This window comes from Bombus vancouverensis, unplaced genomic scaffold, assembly GCF_051014615.1.
Source record: "Bombus vancouverensis nearcticus unplaced genomic scaffold, iyBomVanc1_principal scaffold0058, whole genome shotgun sequence".
NCBI classification, from domain to species: domain Eukaryota; kingdom Metazoa; phylum Arthropoda; class Insecta; order Hymenoptera; family Apidae; genus Bombus; species Bombus vancouverensis.
The window spans coordinates 7,228-25,449 of record NW_027468949.1 but is presented as its reverse complement, the minus strand read 5'-3'; the positions used below and the strand labels follow the sequence as shown (position 1 = coordinate 25,449).

Sequence of the window (18,222 nt, the reverse complement as noted above, 5' to 3'; positions counted from 1 at the left end):
TTCCGGCAGTGCTTGGTGCCGATCCGTCGAAAACTACACGGAGTTTGGTGGTTTGACTCGATGCTTTGGTCACGCCATGATGGGGTAAATAGTATCCGTTGTCGTCGGAGTGGTTGACATTGACCTTCGTCATGTGTCCCAATGCCAGGTATTCCTGTATTACCGTTCGATATTCTGATTCGAAGCGTTTGTCGTGCTGGAATCGGCGATTGAGTGAGGCGAGTCGTTTAATTGCCAGCGTTTTAGAGGATCCGAGTGACTGAAGCTGATCATTGAAAGGTAGAGCGACGATGTATCGTCCTTCGCTGGTGCGTCGGGTGTGGGCTTGGAAGTGTTCTTCGCATCGTCGATCTGCCCTCTGAGATATGTTTAATTGAGGGTCCTTCATCGATTTCCCAAAACCGCGAGGGGTCTGCTTGTAAAGTCGTCGTGGATGTGTGAAATATGTTTGTCGCGGTTTGGGAAGTTGGACTCCCCAACTATAATTATTTTACTACAGAATCCTCAAAAACATGATGTATGTATATATATCCTGAAATATTATCAGTCTGTTGTCAAGTTATAGAACATTATGGAAATTGCCAGTTAAAGTCATAAAAAACAAAAAATAGGGAAGTTCGTTAAAATATGTGATTTTCCAATCAAGATATAGAATTTATTCGAGTAATATAGATTACGGTAGAGATGGTGACGGTAACAATGAGTGGACTGATTCTTCGTGCGAAAACAAATTGGAAGCGCAGAGCGATGTATTGTTTCAGCGAATATCGATTTTAAAGCACGGTTTTAAAGTACGTGTGCGTTTGACTAGGTGTGTTAATTAATATTGCTGTCTGATTTTCGATATGTAAATACAATATCTACATATCTTTAAACTTATGATAATTGAACTAACAATTTTTTTTAATAATAACTTCACTCGTAAGTCAGCTGCGCACATATTTGATCGTTCTTTAAAGCTTGAATCTCTGCGAAGAGAAAAAATCTTTCAACCAACAAGAACTGGTTCTACGTTTTCTATCCATTTCCTTCCAGATAAATCTCTCTATCTAAAATCCTTATTTCCGTATTTCCTTGAAAAGGTTAAAGTCGTTTTGTATAAAATCCAATGTAGAGAAGAAGGAAGATCCGCAAAAGATTCTTTCAGCTTTCCCTATGTTTGAGCTCGAATCAAAGCAATCCTATTCCCAATAGGGTGACTATGCGTTTAACTTCTCATAGAATCTCTCTGATTCCGTGTGATACCTTCGGTGTTTTTGAAGTATGTAATTGATATCGTAACGTCAACGCTTTGCAGTGCGAATTCAATTTTGAGTTGCAATTTCCCTGTTTGCGTGGCAAAATCATAAAATCGATAGCGCACGTTTCGATAAACACGTTTTCTTTGCTGATGCCGCACTGTAAATATAAATATTTGAATAAATATCGCGAATTTCATGTTGCTAAAAGATTTATACTATTTATTCGTAAATAACTGTTGGATATGTTTAAGTTGAAACCACTGCATTAGGTCTTTTTTCTTGTTTAAAATTATTTGTATTGGTAAATTGAATGAAAGTTCTAACATGTAATTTGTTCTTCTTTTATAAATAGTTTACAGAGGATAAAGCGTGGGTAACTCAAGACTGTCGCGATCATGACACTATACATACTTATGTATAGCACGTATACTAAGCTAACTCAAATAGCAAGTCAGAGAAATGGAAACTTAGGAAAATCTAAAGGAAGATAAAACGTTCGAGCCTTGACAGGAATATGAGATGCTAAGTAATCTTCCTAAGTAATCTCCTCCAGCTTTTTCTATTTTGATCAATAATTATTAGTACATGTTAGGAAAACAAATAGAATTTTTGTTCTCAAGCGAGGTATAATTTAAATTTTGTATGTACACAAAAATGTTAAATATCTGTAATAAACATGGTACAATCAATTTTTTTACATAAAATTATATTGTATAGGCTATTGTTATTTAAACATTTTAAATTGGATGAAGGAAAAAAATGACGCAAATAAAACGTAGAACATTTTAATTAAAGAGACTAATATAGAGATTTATCTACTTAACTGTGATTAAATCATCTCCACTTAACGCTCTACCTCTTCTATTAATTATGCTTCGTTAAACTATGATTACAGAGAATGGGTTTTTTGATAAAATGACATTCTGACAAATATATATAGATCGATATATATAGATATAGATAGACAAATATATAGATTCTTACAACAGTAGTTACGAATGAACAGTAGTTATTGTATCAATTCCGTTCTTCAGAAGCTTCATTTGTGAAAAGACAATTCGCCAGAATATGGATTCACTGTAGTTATAGCTATAGGATTTCAATCTAGTTGACAGACTTGCTTTACGTAGAGAATATCTGTCTCTTGTTCTACCTTATCGCGATTCTCTCCTCATCTTATACGCTTTGTCGAACAAAGTAATATTGGCATATATCTCGGCTCTGGTTACAATCATTAGTTTCCGCCTAAACGGTTAGAATCACATAGCTCGCGCTCTACTCTCGTTTATTGAACATTCAGGCCATATGGTCGCATGCGACTAGTTTTATGTTAATTCCGACCGATTACAATACCTTTCTTTCGTTTACAAGGAACGACGAGACTGGCAGTTGCGTGATTTCCAATGCAAAAGCCGCGATATCTGCACGATAACCTAACCTCAACCGATTTTGTTGTACTATTCTTATGTGGACTTCGTTTGTACCACTTTCGTAACAAAAATAGAATACGTAGAACACAGCATTCCGTTATGCGATATTGTCGATTCCTAACATCCGAAAAATCAGAGATAATTTTTTCCCTACAGTTGTACATTTGTGTGAAAAATTACGAACGTAAAGTTGTTTGGTGCATGCACAGTCCTCCCCTACCCTGCATTTGCGTGGACATGCTAGAAAGATTCACTTTTCCACGGTGAAACTGTATGTATTATAATTTCATTTTTACAAAGGTCGAACATCCTACTATGCATAAATTTAATATTAATATAAGCAGGTTTCCTGTTAAGTATTACATCTGACGTATAAGCACACGTGTGTACGAGCCTTGGTTTTAAATGTCTTATAGTAGACACCGAAAAGATTATTCAGTTGGATATCTGACTCAACATCAATATTTTACTAGGAGATAACATGTTAAGAACACGTTGGTGGATGGCATGGGAGATGATGAATGAAGACATACTTCTGTGAGATACATAAAATAGTAGTCAGAACGTATTTTGGCGCTTGGGGACAGCAACAGCTGGTGATACTGTCATACACCTCCATTTATAAACTTTCGAAAATCGATGTGACCTTCAAACTTTAGTGTATTCTGTTTCACAGCACAAAATGTTTCCGAAACGTACGTTTATTGTTACAATGAACTTGACTAATGGCTCTGAAATACTATCCTTGAAAAAACAATGGGGGAATTAGAGCAAAAAAAAGAAGGAAATAAACAAAGACCTTGTTGGTTCGTAAAAATAAAATATGCTACAGGAAAAACTTTTTCCAACTGATTGAGATGCGACAAGCTTTAAAAGCTATGACGCGAATCGAGCGTTTGTCTACAAGAGCGCATTTTCGGTGGATATATAGATATACATGTATATGTGACGAAATATACTAAAGCAATATTGACCCTTTGTCGCTGAAAGTATCAAACTACAAAACTTCCTTTCAAATTTTCAGAATAAGGAAATCAGGATCATGATAAATAATTGGAACATAATTAAAAATAATATATCTTCTCTATAAGATAATGAATACATTGGTTCATTTAATTTTTATGGATATTCAAACGCTTCTGTGAAATAAAACGTCAAGATTATAGAGTATAAAATTCATAGCTATGAAATAACTAAAACTCTGATGTATTATTAAAAATATACGTTAGGTTCTATGTAGTGATACATACAAAGATTACATGTACAAACCCATAATTAACACAATGCTACCGCAACCATTCTGCAATCTACCTTGCCCAAAACACTCTTCCAGTCACCTCCAAACTCTTCAATTCTCTCCACCTAACCACCCACAAACCATTCACAAACATGCAATTCTCGACAAAAGAAGAACTTGTCGTCAGTTGTCCTTAACATCTCGTTCATTCATTTGGTCCCTATCCCCCTATTTCCTCCCACTGCGATGATCGCACTACATTTTTCCACGTCTCTATTCTATTCTCTGGATGACCTGAATTCTCGAGCAGTCGAGTGACGATTGATCTGTACAATTGATCGATTTCTGTTTACTACAGCCATGCAGGAAATTTCGTCTTGGAAAGCGATGTTGTGATTTCGAATGCTTGGACCATGTAAAAAACATTACCGGAACCGGTGAAATTTATGTCCTTGAGGATGAGAAATCCTCCAGCTCCTCGACTCACCAACAAACGTGATGAGCTCAATGGTGCTGTTGCGGCTATTTGAATTTTTCAACAAGGATCCAGATGGCGCCGTGGACGAAATTCAATCATTATAAACGTCAACGATCAACATCAGCCATCAGGCAATTTCATATTGGTGACTTATTTCTTCTGTGTTATTTCTTCTAATTTTATTGTTAGTTCTTCCATTTGTATTCCAAAAGATTGAACTCTTTTTACGTGCGTGTGTGTTTTTCTTTTTTTTGTAACTCGTCGAGTTGCAATTCTAATTTTTGCACTTCCTCCTTCATGTCCTCTATGTGCTTCTCGAACTCTTGTGTCGTCCTGTCTTTGTCGGAACATTCTACTTGAAGATCAGCGAGTTGATGCTCGGGATCGTAATTCAATTTTTGGTCATTTTATTGCTGTCATTTTATCAACTTCTTTCTTCTTCTTTCTTTTTTTTTTTTTTTTGAACTTAAAATCTTGATTTAAGGTTTGTGTTTCACTATATGATTTATTATTATTAACTAGTTCAACATTATTTTCAGTAGATTTTTTTTTCGCGTGATTTTTATACTTATTTAAATAGTTTAACATGAGCAAATGCATCGTACGTCAGATATACCATTTTTAATAAATTGTCGCCTTTACAACTCGAGTTACCTCTGAACGAGTCGCATGATTGATCAATAAGCCATGAGTAATTATGCAAATTCAGTATTTTTTTCATCTATCTATCTGAATATTATAACAAAGACTTTACATTGAATATTTTATTAAAATTGTAAGTTTTTCATAAACGCTTCAAAATCCACAGTCTATTGATCAACTCCTCTATCCTTTCTCTTTCTCCTCACTAAAATAGATAAATTCCTAATGTAGTTTGTGGATAATATTTTTTTTTTTTTTTTCTAAAGCAAATCACATTTATCATCTGATATATTTTTTGAAATAATTTCTGTCTGTACATTTTCTTCTTTCCCCTTACTCCTCTTTCTCTTTCTAATGAATTCTTTTTATTCCGTAAAATAGTTTTTGTATATTCAATTTTGTTAAGTGCAATCCTTATTTCTGATAACTTACTTTTATTAGATAATTCTTGTGAATCTTCTACTACATCTTCCATATCATTTTGAGTGCGGCTTCTACCTTCAGTAAATTTAATATCTTGAACCGTATCATTAATTTCAATAGCTCTTTCGGTATCAAGTAAATCGCACTTATTATTTAATATACCTTTTGAATTGACTTCTGTCTCTGTAGTTTCTTCTTTTGTATCTTCTTCGAGTTTTCTTCGTTCTTCTAATCCACCCTTCTCATTTTCTAGGATCTTCCTTGTTGTTACGCCGCCTAAAACATCTGCACGCCAGCCCGCGCCAGCTCGCGCCACCGGACAACAACCAGCCTGCGTAACGTCACTTCGACCCTCAATAAACCTAAGGACCCACCATAACTTTCACTTCCCTGTATTGTTTCGCCATGTGTCTTCAATCCGTTTGTCTTGAAGAATTTCTAAAGCTTAAAAATATTCTCGAAACACAGTCGGTTTTTAGAGAGGTCCTTGGGTTTATTAGGCGTACTTAAAACACGGAGAAAGCGGGTATGCACCCATTAGGAAAATCCGAATAGCCCTCTAATAAAACAAGCTATGTTTTCCTCACGCACACAGTCATCTATCCACCACGATGGTAGGAGACTTCCTACTCATCCCTTCGAGCAGTAGTGCAGGTCATGACCAATCGACACCGCGGTTCGTTACCCTCACTTTTCCTAACGAAAGTGGGAACAACGAATCCGCGTTCTTTAGGCACAGGGGCACACCCACACCGAACTTTTCTTCCGTATTAGAAAAAGAGCGACAGACAGTCTAAAAACTAACGCCTAACGCGGCAGTCTACACATAGCGCGAGAGTCGCATACTTCACGAAAATCTTTTGTCGGTTCTTGGTGTTGTCGAACATACATCTTCTCTCCTAAATATATTATAGTGCTAAGTCCATTAATACATTAATTTCCATTATAAGAGCCCTGCTCTAGCGTACATATCTATCACATCTTCGTGCGACAAGTTGTTAACTATTTATTTCTCTACGTCAGTGTAATCTAAGTGTTGGAAATATATAATTTATAATTCAGTGAATCACAGTGTTATACAAACTCAATCACCCCTATTATCTCAACGGAAATCAGTCGCTGCTTTAATAGTCTCCTTTAACAGTTTTCTTAACTTGATTTCGTTCTGCTTCTGCATAGCGTCTAGTATGGCCCGAATACTTGGATCCACACCAGTAGCCATAGCCAAGCCGGTGAAAATGATCCTTTGTTCCGTGGTATATATAGGGTAAAACGAATGGTAGACCGCAGCATAGTGGTTTCCAACGATCCACACTTGTTCTAATTCCTCACTCAACGTCTTTCGTGTCCATTGACGTAGAAAAAGGTAAGTTATTGTAATATCGGAATATATTAAAGGTGTAATTTTGTCCGATTAATTATAATTTATTAATAATGGATTGAAAATACAGATATTAGTTAGACAGAGAAACGATGTTTGATTAACAGGAAAACTAAATGCAACGCTCGTATTTTTTATATTTGGTAACTCTCTCTCTCTCTCTCTCTCTCTCTCTCTCTCTCTCACTGGCAACTCTAACACTCGACAATTCTAACGACTCTATGCTTCGACGTCTCGATCAACTCTGACCCTCGCCAATGCATTCCTGCTCGGTCGTGCTCGCTCTTGCTCTCGTCCTCTCTCACACACACACACACACACACGCACGCACACGCACACACGCACACGCACACGCACACCACACACTTTCTGGCTCACATGCTCTGGCCTCTCGATTGCCACTCCTTGAAATATGAAACCGTACTTCTGTTTTGACGCTGTTTATCTTTTCTCGCGTCACTGTTACTAGGCGCTCTTGGATGTAAACAAACTACAAAAAGACGACGTACACGGTGTTTTCTAATTTCAGCCGATCTTCAATCAAAGCTATTCTACGATATTACAGAATTATATTTCCCCCTTTTTAATTAATTATATGTCGGAGAAGCAGGGGGGATAGGGTTGTCGGTATTTGAGGAGTCTTCGTTGAAGGTAGCCATCGTTGCGGTGTAACGAAGATACGATTTATTGACACAGGTATGAATAACACAGGTTTGACAATCTACCACGGCGGTGAGACGTCCGCGGCACTAGTGACAGTGGTCTCCGGTTCAATAACGAATCCGCGGCCAACGGGATGACAGATGGGCGTTCTCGCTGAATCTAAGTCTGACTCGTAAAAATAATTGCTGAGCGTAAAGACGTTACTCTTTGGTCGACGGGAGCGCGTAAAAGAATGCCCGTCCCGTCCCGATGATGCCACAGAGGAAAACTATAATGGGGTGTGTCTAAGGACACGAGATCATCGGATTCGTCGAGGAAAGCCTTCGTTTAGGAAGTAAGGGAAATTGACGTTGCTGCTAATTGGTCAATCTCCATATCGGTGGTTAGAAAAAGATGCTAGCCGCCCTCGAGGGAAAGTTGCTAGTGGGAGACGCCGCTCGTTGAAAAATATGTCTCCCCTATCTTCCCGTAGTTAGGACAAAGACTGTTTGTCTGTTTGAAGGACTTTAGTTAACTAAACCTTAAGATTTATAACGGGCCCTCGGGCTAGCCGAACATGTACTGTGGAGACGCATCGACATCTGGCAATCATCTTACTCGAAGAATAGGCTCTGCGTGTGGCGAGCCACGGGACAGAAACCGTTGGAATGTTTACTGTCGCGTGTCGCCACGAATATTTCTTTTAAGGAGAGCTATAGAATTACTCCATACCTTTGTTAGGCAAAGCGTTCATCCCTTGACCGCGGCTACGTTGGGCGACAGACTGTCACCTCGAGCCAAAGCTCACCGTCACTAATCTCGAACAATTACAATCGGATTGAATAACTACAATAGTTTAGTTACAGTTATAGTGGCCTTTAGATTGCAATGTTGCGGGGCTATCCCAAGGTTCCGGTGTCCTTTCATCTCCGACATATATTTAACTATATATATTAACTATATATTTTCCCTAGGAACAGTAAGATTTTAACGATACAACTTTATTAAGAGATCTTAATGTCATAAACGGTATCGAAACTTCGTAATTAATATTGTTAAGGAAGAAAATATTGGTAATCTCCTCGAACGACGAGCGCTTGATATTCACAATTAGAACTCGATATCTTAGCTTCTTATAATATCCTAATAAAATGTTATTTATCGATTACAATTGTCCTGTCGTATTTTATTGTGTTTGCTTTATAAATGTGAACTTTATTCAAAAAGAGTTCATCGATATAACGGTATTGAAGAGAACTACTCGAGAAACTATATCTAGCCCTTGGATGGAGGGATTGCTTGCTTCTTACAATCGAATAATTGGAGTGTAACTAGAAACACGAACGGTAGTTTAGCAATGGAGAAGAACTTTAGAACGACAGCAATTTTCTTCTTGTTTCTTTGAGAAAGGCACCGTTCATTTTATGTTTGCGAGAATGGGGTTGTTGGACGAATTTGATTAAAAAGGAAAGATCTTTAACAAATATTCTTCCCATTGATACATTCCTATATTTTTGATTTAATTATTTGAAAATGCAATTTTGCATATACCTATGTGCTATTATATACTATAATCGCAGGCGTTTCTTTAAAATGATGTACTATTGAAACAAGGCAAAGTATCGTCGAATTCTTCTAGATTCAATTTCTCAAAAGAATGGCTCTATTGATTAACCAAACATAGTTCCCATAAGCATATACGTACTTCTCAGAAAAGATAGTTATATCTAGATCAATATTACTCCCCACAGTGACCTATATGTCAAAGAAAAAAAAGACACATCAAGTATTAAATCATACTACTATTACGTCCACTATCTCTACAAATCCTCCACTCTTGGAAAAGTCTATCTTATTCAAACGTAACGTAACTCAAATTAAATCTTTTCCATCATCATAAATACGAAACATTTATAAAATTATCATCTTCGATTATTTACTCAACATCTAGCTAACAAAATCTTCTCCATCGCCGTACCCCTTAATCCTGACCGCGTACAATTAACGTATGAATAGTTAATTTATTGAAATTTAAACGACCATTTTACGCTACTTGTACTCGAATGATTTTAGGATCTTGCTGTATCTCTTGCACAGTGTTATACTGACAGGCGAGAAACATAGAAACGTAACTTCCGATCCACTGATTTACCCTAAACAGACGATGATAGGTTATACGGTGCACGCAATACAGAAGCGTTTCCGATGCAATTCGAAGGTGCGTTGTTACAATGGAGTTCATCGATCCATAATGACTATTTCCCCGCCAACTACAGCCTGTAATAACAATAACGGAATAGCCAATAAAGTATATCCTGTCGATTTAATCGTTACCCCACGGTTGCACCGCGCGCACGGAGATCGGATCGGTGATTTTCAGTGATGTTTCGCAAATCGTGAGGCGCTCGCGTGATTCGCGCGTTTTAAGCGTTCCCGCTCATCCCGTCCGATAGAAAGAGAAAGGGAACAGGGGTGGAAGGAAGAGGGAAGATACGTGATGCGGGTTCAACCTGCCGCGGGAACCTTTAAAGAAGGTCGGTGCAACGGGGGAGATGTAATTTTAATAAGTTGGAGAACAAGTCATTGTAAAGATGGATATTAGATGTTGGAGATGCAGCAGATTTACGACTCGCTGGAATTAAGTTAGTTAAGGTGTTGAAAACCTAACGTCTTTTCAAAGGCGTTTGCCGCGTTTCTTTTCAAATCAAAATACATACATACGATACGTACAATGTATGCGCCTAAAGTTTTAAAGTTAATTTCTATTCAAGGAATGGACTGTTTATTATAGGTTTAGGAAATTGAAAAGAAGCAATTGCTTGTTTCTAAGGAAGAATCGCGAGAAGTACAGTTAGAAACTGTATTGTGAATCACTTTTCTGGTTTCCGTAACGGGAAGTGAAAAAAAAAAAACGCAGACAAGTCAGCGTTTACCGTAGCTAAATGGAAGATACGCAGTGTACGAGTCGTTACAGTTTTGTCGTTGCAACGATTCCCGCTGCGTAATTTGATAATGAACAGTTGAAAAATAGCAGCGTTGTGTCCGTACTCTTTAATATCCCATTATATGGAAGTTAACGACCGGAAAATACACCGCTCAACTACTTGAAGGAAGTAGCTCATGAGCAAGTCTTTTGTATCTCGCAATGGTATAATTCCTGTAACGTCTCGTTCTCGGAGGATTTATTTCGTTGATTTGTACGTGTTTATTGCTTTTGTGTTTTCATGAATGGAGCATGTCGCATGCGAATCGTAATATGGTTTTAATGGCGTTTCGACTTCAATGATATCAGCGGCTGATTGCGCTTCCCGTAAGAAGCTTCCAATCATTATGTATTTTAGGAACAACAAATAAGGATATTTAGAGAACGAATTAATTATTCAATTGTTCGCGCAAGAAATACCTGTCTCTTTTTCGAAAGTTATAAATGCTGTTTTCAAAGAGTTCCTTAGCTCACCATAAACCAGATAAGAATCTTTGGTTCCGTCTAGAAAAAGAAACCTTCAGATCAAACCGAAAGGGGTTCGGATTATATTTTCTAATCGTATTTGTATATTTCTTTTTACGGTCAGCTTGTCATCCACGTACAATCGAACAGAGAGTCCATTAATTATTTCCCTTCGACTTGTTTCAGGGGGAGCATCTCTGAAGCCATGCCGGCTGACGAGTTCGCTGGAAATCGAAACAGAAGCAAATCAAGACTGCAACCACCTTAACGAACCGCTATTATCACTGGCAAGGTCATCGGGCAGATCTAATCATGCTCACGCCGACCATGCTTCCTGTGCACTCGTTCCTCTTTCTTAACGACGTCAACCAGAAGATCGGGTGCTAAGAAATTCGAAATCGAGTTGATTGAAAATCTCAAGGAATATTAAAAAAAATACGAATAAACAATTTGATATAGAAATCATCCATTTTGGGCAAAGAAAAGAAACAATCAGAAAAAGGAATAACCACAGAAGCTCTGAATTTCATTGCTTCCTAATGGTACTTCCTTGGATATTTTTACATTCTGGAGGCGTGAACGAACTCTGAAAAACAGAAACGACTTCTATCGGATGATCGAAAGAACTACCTGGACACTGAGTATAATTATTCACACGTGCGGATGCCATTTCCGGCATGTTTCTCCATGAAGAAGGTCAGCTTCAGTTTTTGCCACTTGTAGATAGAAGTTGAAGTGGCGGACGTCTTAACGAGGTTGCTAGAATGTCAAAGAAATAGATGAGGGAAATATTATGAAGATATATTTATGAATATCTAATTGAGCATTTAATTAAGAACTTAATCGAAAGACCAAAATAAGTTGGTTCTTGAGACCAAGTACCTATCTAAGTATAATAGTCTTTTGTACTTACGGTTTAGTAAGAGGACTCGAGTAAAACGATTACTCGTTAAAAGGAACAATAGAATAATCATGCCTCCGCAGACGGTGGTCTCTGCTTTCATGCCTCATCGCGGAGAATCTCAGCGAAAAAAGTGTCCCGAAGCGTGAGCTGAAAGGTGGCTATCTAGGCTGCCTAGTGAATGCCGTCGCCATGGTGGAGCTGGCGTGTAGCAACTCCCTAAGTCCAGGAACCTAATCCTGCGTCAGAAAGACAAAATTCGCTACGGAGAAAAGTAAACAAAAATATATATATAGGGAAGAAGCGACAAAGATTAAAGATCGTTAAGAATTACAGGTAATTTAATGATAAAAGGGAGAAAGAATTGTGTAAAAATTCTACTGGAAAAGAAAAGAAAGATTAAGCCTCCAACGAGAAAGACGTGCTCAGAAGCGAGTCCTGCGTAGCGCCATGTAGAGGAGCAGGAAGAAAATATTGGTAATCTCATCGAACGACGAGCGCTTGATATTCACAATTAGAACTCGATATTTTAGCTTCTTATAATATCCTAATAAACTGTCATTTATCGATTACAATTGTCCTGTCGTATTTTATTGTGTTTGCTTTATAAATGTGAACTTTATTCAAAAAGAGTTCATCGATATAACGGTATTGAAGAGAACTACTCGAGAAACTATATAGAGGATTTAATTAATGTGTGGATCAACGTATGTATCACTATATGTAACAATAATATTGACTGTATATGTACGTGTGTAATAAAAGATTTCCGGTTTACAATGTTTACGATACTGATATAAAAATACCATATAGAGGATTTAATTAACGTGTATATCTACGTATATATCATTATATGTAACAGTAACATTATGTGCATATGCGTATAATATTGGTTAAATGTTAAATGTTAATATTGGTTAAATGCGTTAAAGTGAAATGTTATTTACCTATTCAAGATAGCAAAGTAGACATACCATATAGAGGATTTACTACTGTTAACACTCGGTATTCTCGTATTCAAAGTATTTAACCAAATAATTTGGGAATCCAGCGGACGAGCTTGTATTTAATATGATTATATTTAATATAACAACTTTACTCAATATACGCGTAGGATTTTAAATGTCATGAGGGTTGCAGCGGACTCAATTTTAATGTACCTCGATATCTTAGCTTCTTATAATATCCTAATAAAATGTCATTTATCGATTACAATTGTCCTGTCGTATTTTATAGTGTTTGCTTTATAAATGTAAACTTTATTCAAAAAGAGTTCATCGATGATTATCCATTACAGGTTGTTAATAAACCTGAATTATGCACAAAGGAATTGCCGTTAATAACTTAAGATTCTCTGCCCGTCGTACAGGGTACACATAGTAATTATTCTCGACGATCGTAACGTTTAAGTCCAATTCGAGCTTATAGTCCCATGCGAGTTAAACAACGACAATAGTTTGAATTTCTATTTGTTCGTTTGTCGTCTGTTTATACCCGGAGCACCTGCTGTAAACCAATACAAAATTTATTAGATCTATAAATAACACATATAAAACTTATTAATTTATAATTAATATAAAATAGGAGAGCACGAAACTTCCTATTTTATGGATATGTTAAATCTTTGTAAAAAATACCATATCATTAGTATCATTTTAATCGTTCTAAAGGATTTAGCCGCATAAAGCTGAGACCCTTGGAAGAATCGATGTTCACGCGTGACAAATTGAAATTGTGCGAAGGTTCCGGTACGAACATCACAAGCCGAACATCGATACCAGGGGCACAGGCACATGTTCTGGGTTCATTATATATTTATAAAAGGCTGACGATTCAGTAGATGGTCCGGGTAAATTTAAATTGTAAATGAACGCATTGCTGGTTTCAAGTAAAAGCCTGGATAAGAGCGGATATGGTATGAGAGTCTGTCGTGGAAAGGGGAACAGGCCGCTTTTATTTGTAAAGTTTGAATCTCCTCGATATTGAAGATGTTGAAGCTGCAAGTATGTATTTCATTTTAATCCATTCGAGACCGAGATTTAATTGTAAAACGATACCTAGGTGTCGGTACGATCTGAATGTTTAGTTGGAATGATTCTGTGTTTTACTCTCTCCAGGGTATCCTTTTCATACTTTGATTTTAAATCGATGACAATCTTAAATAGTATGCCTCATATTTTTAAAATATAAAATTATATACTATGTTATTCTATAACGTATTATGTACAGTTATATATATATATATATATATATATATATATATATATATATATATATAATAATTCTATATTGAAAAAAATATGAAATTAACATGATATATACATTACTACATAAGTTATATATAAAATATGTATATTATACCCTTGCCTACTGACTGATATGAATTTCTTTCGGTCTCGAATGCGTTAAAAGAGAGCGCAAAGAAGTCGAAATTACTTATTGTAATTAGTAAAACGACCTGAGAGGCAGACAGATACAAGAAAGAAGGAATATTATATTAGCGGCATTATCATGTTTTTGCTCTCTTTAATTCTTTCATCGAGACAGACAATCTACAGGTATTAATCGACCAATTTCTCCAAGCTGATAACTTCGAATTGATGTTTATATATAAGAAGTGTTATGTGTTAATCTGTCTAAATATATATATATATATCTGTCATATATATATATATATATATATGAAATATAGTGCGATCATCGCAGTGGGAGGAAATATATATATATATATGTACTACTTACTCAAACTATGGATCACATAACCTATACGAAAAAAAAAAAAAATTATTGTACACTATAAAGCAAGAGGTTAAATCTTTAATCTGTTAAGAATTAAATTTTTTATTGTAACTGCGAAAATTATAAAAGTACCAAGCGAAGCAAGTACGGAATATATGCGGAGTATGAATCGCTCAACGAACCAAAGAGCGGCTCAGTGACAAAATTAGTAAAGTAAAGACCACAAATATTACAACATTATATTCTACCACAAAATAATTCTCTATACAAAAAAGGTACACAACGAATCGATTTTTCATAACGATAAGAGTCAACAGAACCAATCAAGACCAGGCGAGACTCTCATAAGACAACGATATCAGAGGGATCAAATCAGCGACTTCAATCTATGTTACAGAGTATAGTTATCAAGAAAAATTGCTCTTTTCATGAAAAGTATGGTAATGATACTCTTATAATACATTGTATATCTGGCAGTCGGATGTGCCCGTGGCCATCGGAAATGTAAAGACGACGCTTTTAGAAAGTGATAGCGCCATCGCGTTTTAAAAACGCGTTAGAAGAAGGACGGTTTCGCTATCCAAGGCGAATCGAAAAGTGTGCGTGTTGCGAGAATCAGAGTTGATCGAGACGTCGAAGCATAGAGTCGTTAGAATTGAGTTGCGAGTGTTGTCGAGTGTTAGAGTTGCTAGTGAGAGAGAGAGAGAGAGAGAGAGAGAGAGAGAGAGAGTTACCAAATAGTTGTCAAGTTATTTGTTGTAAATACGAGCGTTGCATTTAGTTTTCCTGTTAATCAAACATCGTTTCTCTGTCTAACTAATATCTGTATTTTCAATCCATTATTAATAAATTATAATTAATCGGACAAAATTACACCTTTAATATATTCCGATATTACATTATCGCGATGTAATATTTATCATGCTTATTTTGTACGTAAAACGAATCGTTGGAATATTCCCGAAGCTAACGAAGCATTTCCCAAAAGTTAAACCGAAGAAATTAACGCGAATAGTTAAGTGAAATTTTTCCATTAACTTGCTGACCAACCGGCAAATAAAAAATCATAAAAATTGTTTCAATGTGTTGAGGTCACGCATAACTTCTTTTTTCATTGACGATTACCAAACAGGTAAAATTTCGAAATTGTACGAAGGCCACGTGACCAGATCGTATTGGAATTTGAAGTGCATGGAAAAAGACAACTCGAAGTACAAACCTTGAGCTGTACTACTCGAAGTACAAACGTGAACTAATGGATGCAGAAAAGCAATTAACGCCAAACATCCGAACAGCATCTTGGAGCCCGTCATTGTTCTGAAATAAAAGAAGTGACGAATTAAAAAGACGCAGAACTAATAATAATAAAGGAAACTTAGTTCGTATTATAAATTGAATTTACATCAGAAAAGAAACACGATCAAGCGAAACAGATCGTAGAAATGACAAATATCATCGATATACGTTTCAGTGTAATTTCACTTTTGAAAATTATTTAGTTTAATACGATCGTATTCATCGCTCTGAAACTTTCATTGTGCTGCAATTTGTGCTGCGTCTTTTTAATTTCTCTATCTTTCTGTGTTTTCGGAAAAATTACTTGAAAAATTAAGAATTGCTTGCCTTATTTTATTTTCGATTAGTTAGGATTTGATTATTCCAGGTAAGCTTTATTATTTATAACAGGTTTTATCACTTGTTTATTATTTAGGAGTTTGTTATTTTAGGATTAGTACCTTTTAGGATTTCTTATCCTTCGAGTTTCTGTTTCAGATATCTAGGTCTATTTCAAGATGTTTTATTACATTAGGATTATTTATTCGATTAAGATAATTTAAGAGTTTCACAATGTACAAAGAAATAGTCGCGTGAAATTTAGATTTATGCTTTAAACGTATTAAACACGCGGTAATTTCAATGTCTATAGCCTCGAACGTGTTCTGATTAGTTGTGTCATTGTCTGTGACATTGAAATCACAAAAATCCATTGCAAGTGTGCTGTCATGCAATGTGGATGTAATTGGGTTTTTTGGGTATTTCCTGTATCATCTGATTTGTACAGTACTATTTTAACGCAAGGACAGGAAAGTTATTATATATTTCCCGTCCATTATTTGAATCGTTGTGAAGTGTAACGAATTATATTCGATTCGAGGAGATGTTAATGAATTACCCATTTCATATGTAATTACATGGAAATAAAAATCATTGCAAAAATAATTGATCTAATGACAACGGAATTTCCAATATTTTTTTGTTTCGTCACGTCTTTTTCATAATATATCTTTTATAGGTACGTGATTTATTAATCGTTCGAATGGAAATAATTATTCGTATAATATTCAAATGATTCTAGCCATAAAATAAATTAAAACGATACCTGTCAATGATATGCAATCTGCGTATGACGTCAACCTCGATCTATGCTTATACAAGAAATTTTATCAATCAATGACTAGATATACAATAATCAAATATTATAAAATTTCCTGAAAACCTTTAGGTGTTAATATTAAGGTGTTAATATCTTTAATATTTGCAAGTTATTGTTTAGCGCTAATTAGTTAGAATGTAACAAGTGGTGTACCACAATTGAGATAATTAAGCCACACGAACAATCTTATTTAGATCTTTTTAATTTTTTAATTCTCTTTTGCTCCAATACTTTGTAAAATTAATCTTCATTAGCTACTACACATCATAGAATAACAAGAGATAATTTTTCTTATATAACGTTTCATTCATAAAATCTATCATTAAAGTATATCTTCATAAAAATATCATTCCATACTAACGGTATATTTGGTGTCATACGAGATAACAGTTACCAGTGATGACATATGTAACTTTATAAAGATATCTCGTTTTATTATATATTAAAAGAATGTACTCATTGCTGCTATATTTCAGATGAAAAAAAGGAGGCAATGATTTTACAGTAAAATCGTTCGTTTACAACTGATTCATTTACATTTCATGATAATACTGTGCATTCTGAATATGCTATGATTTGGTTTAAAATAATAAATAGTCCATTCTTGCATACTATTGTTCCAGCTTTACTTGTATTTTCGATATTGATATAAATAGAAAGACAATTAATGTCGTTCGAGTCTATTTTCGGATCATTTATATTACGTTTAATCCATATAGTTATTATATGAGACATAGTATCGTAAAATTTGGAAGAATAAAACGTTCGTACAGGATGTACATTTTATAAGAACTCCAACAAATCTGCGTGTGCACCTAAAATACAAACCGATAGTGATTGTTCATAAGTTTATATACATTATCTAATGTCAATCGAAGGTATCAATTCTTTTTCTCCATAAGAGTACTTTTTCATTTATATGTGTTCAAAAATACATGTGTTCAACCGTGAAGCATATGTCACCTACAACGAAAAAGAGTTTTCCTATACTTAATATTTCCTTTATATACCCATGAAAGTCTATTCTTCGCGTAGTATGAAATTATGAATAAATCTGGAATATTGTTCAATCTGAAAAGAAAAATAACTTATTGACATCATTCATTGATACGAGATTCAGAATGTTTGTTTTGTCTTGCAGAGAAAGAAGGCAGCCCTTTCTTTTAATGTGAAATAGAAAGCGAAAATTTGAAAACAGATTTTTTGGAAATTTACTTGCAAATATC

General features: G+C 35.5%; 1 long non-coding RNA gene across 1 annotated transcript; it reads right to left on the bottom strand.

Annotated features, from left to right (window-relative positions):
- Positions 1-11,184: 11,184 nt before the first annotated feature.
- On the bottom strand, positions 11,185-12,164 carry LOC143304838 (uncharacterized). Its single transcript, XR_013061471.1, has 3 exons — positions 11,836-12,164; positions 11,553-11,681; positions 11,185-11,305 (listed from the first exon to the last, which is right to left on the bottom strand). It is a non-coding gene; the product is annotated as an uncharacterized LOC143304838 (long non-coding RNA).
- Between the last annotated feature and the right edge of the window lie 6,058 nt (positions 12,165-18,222).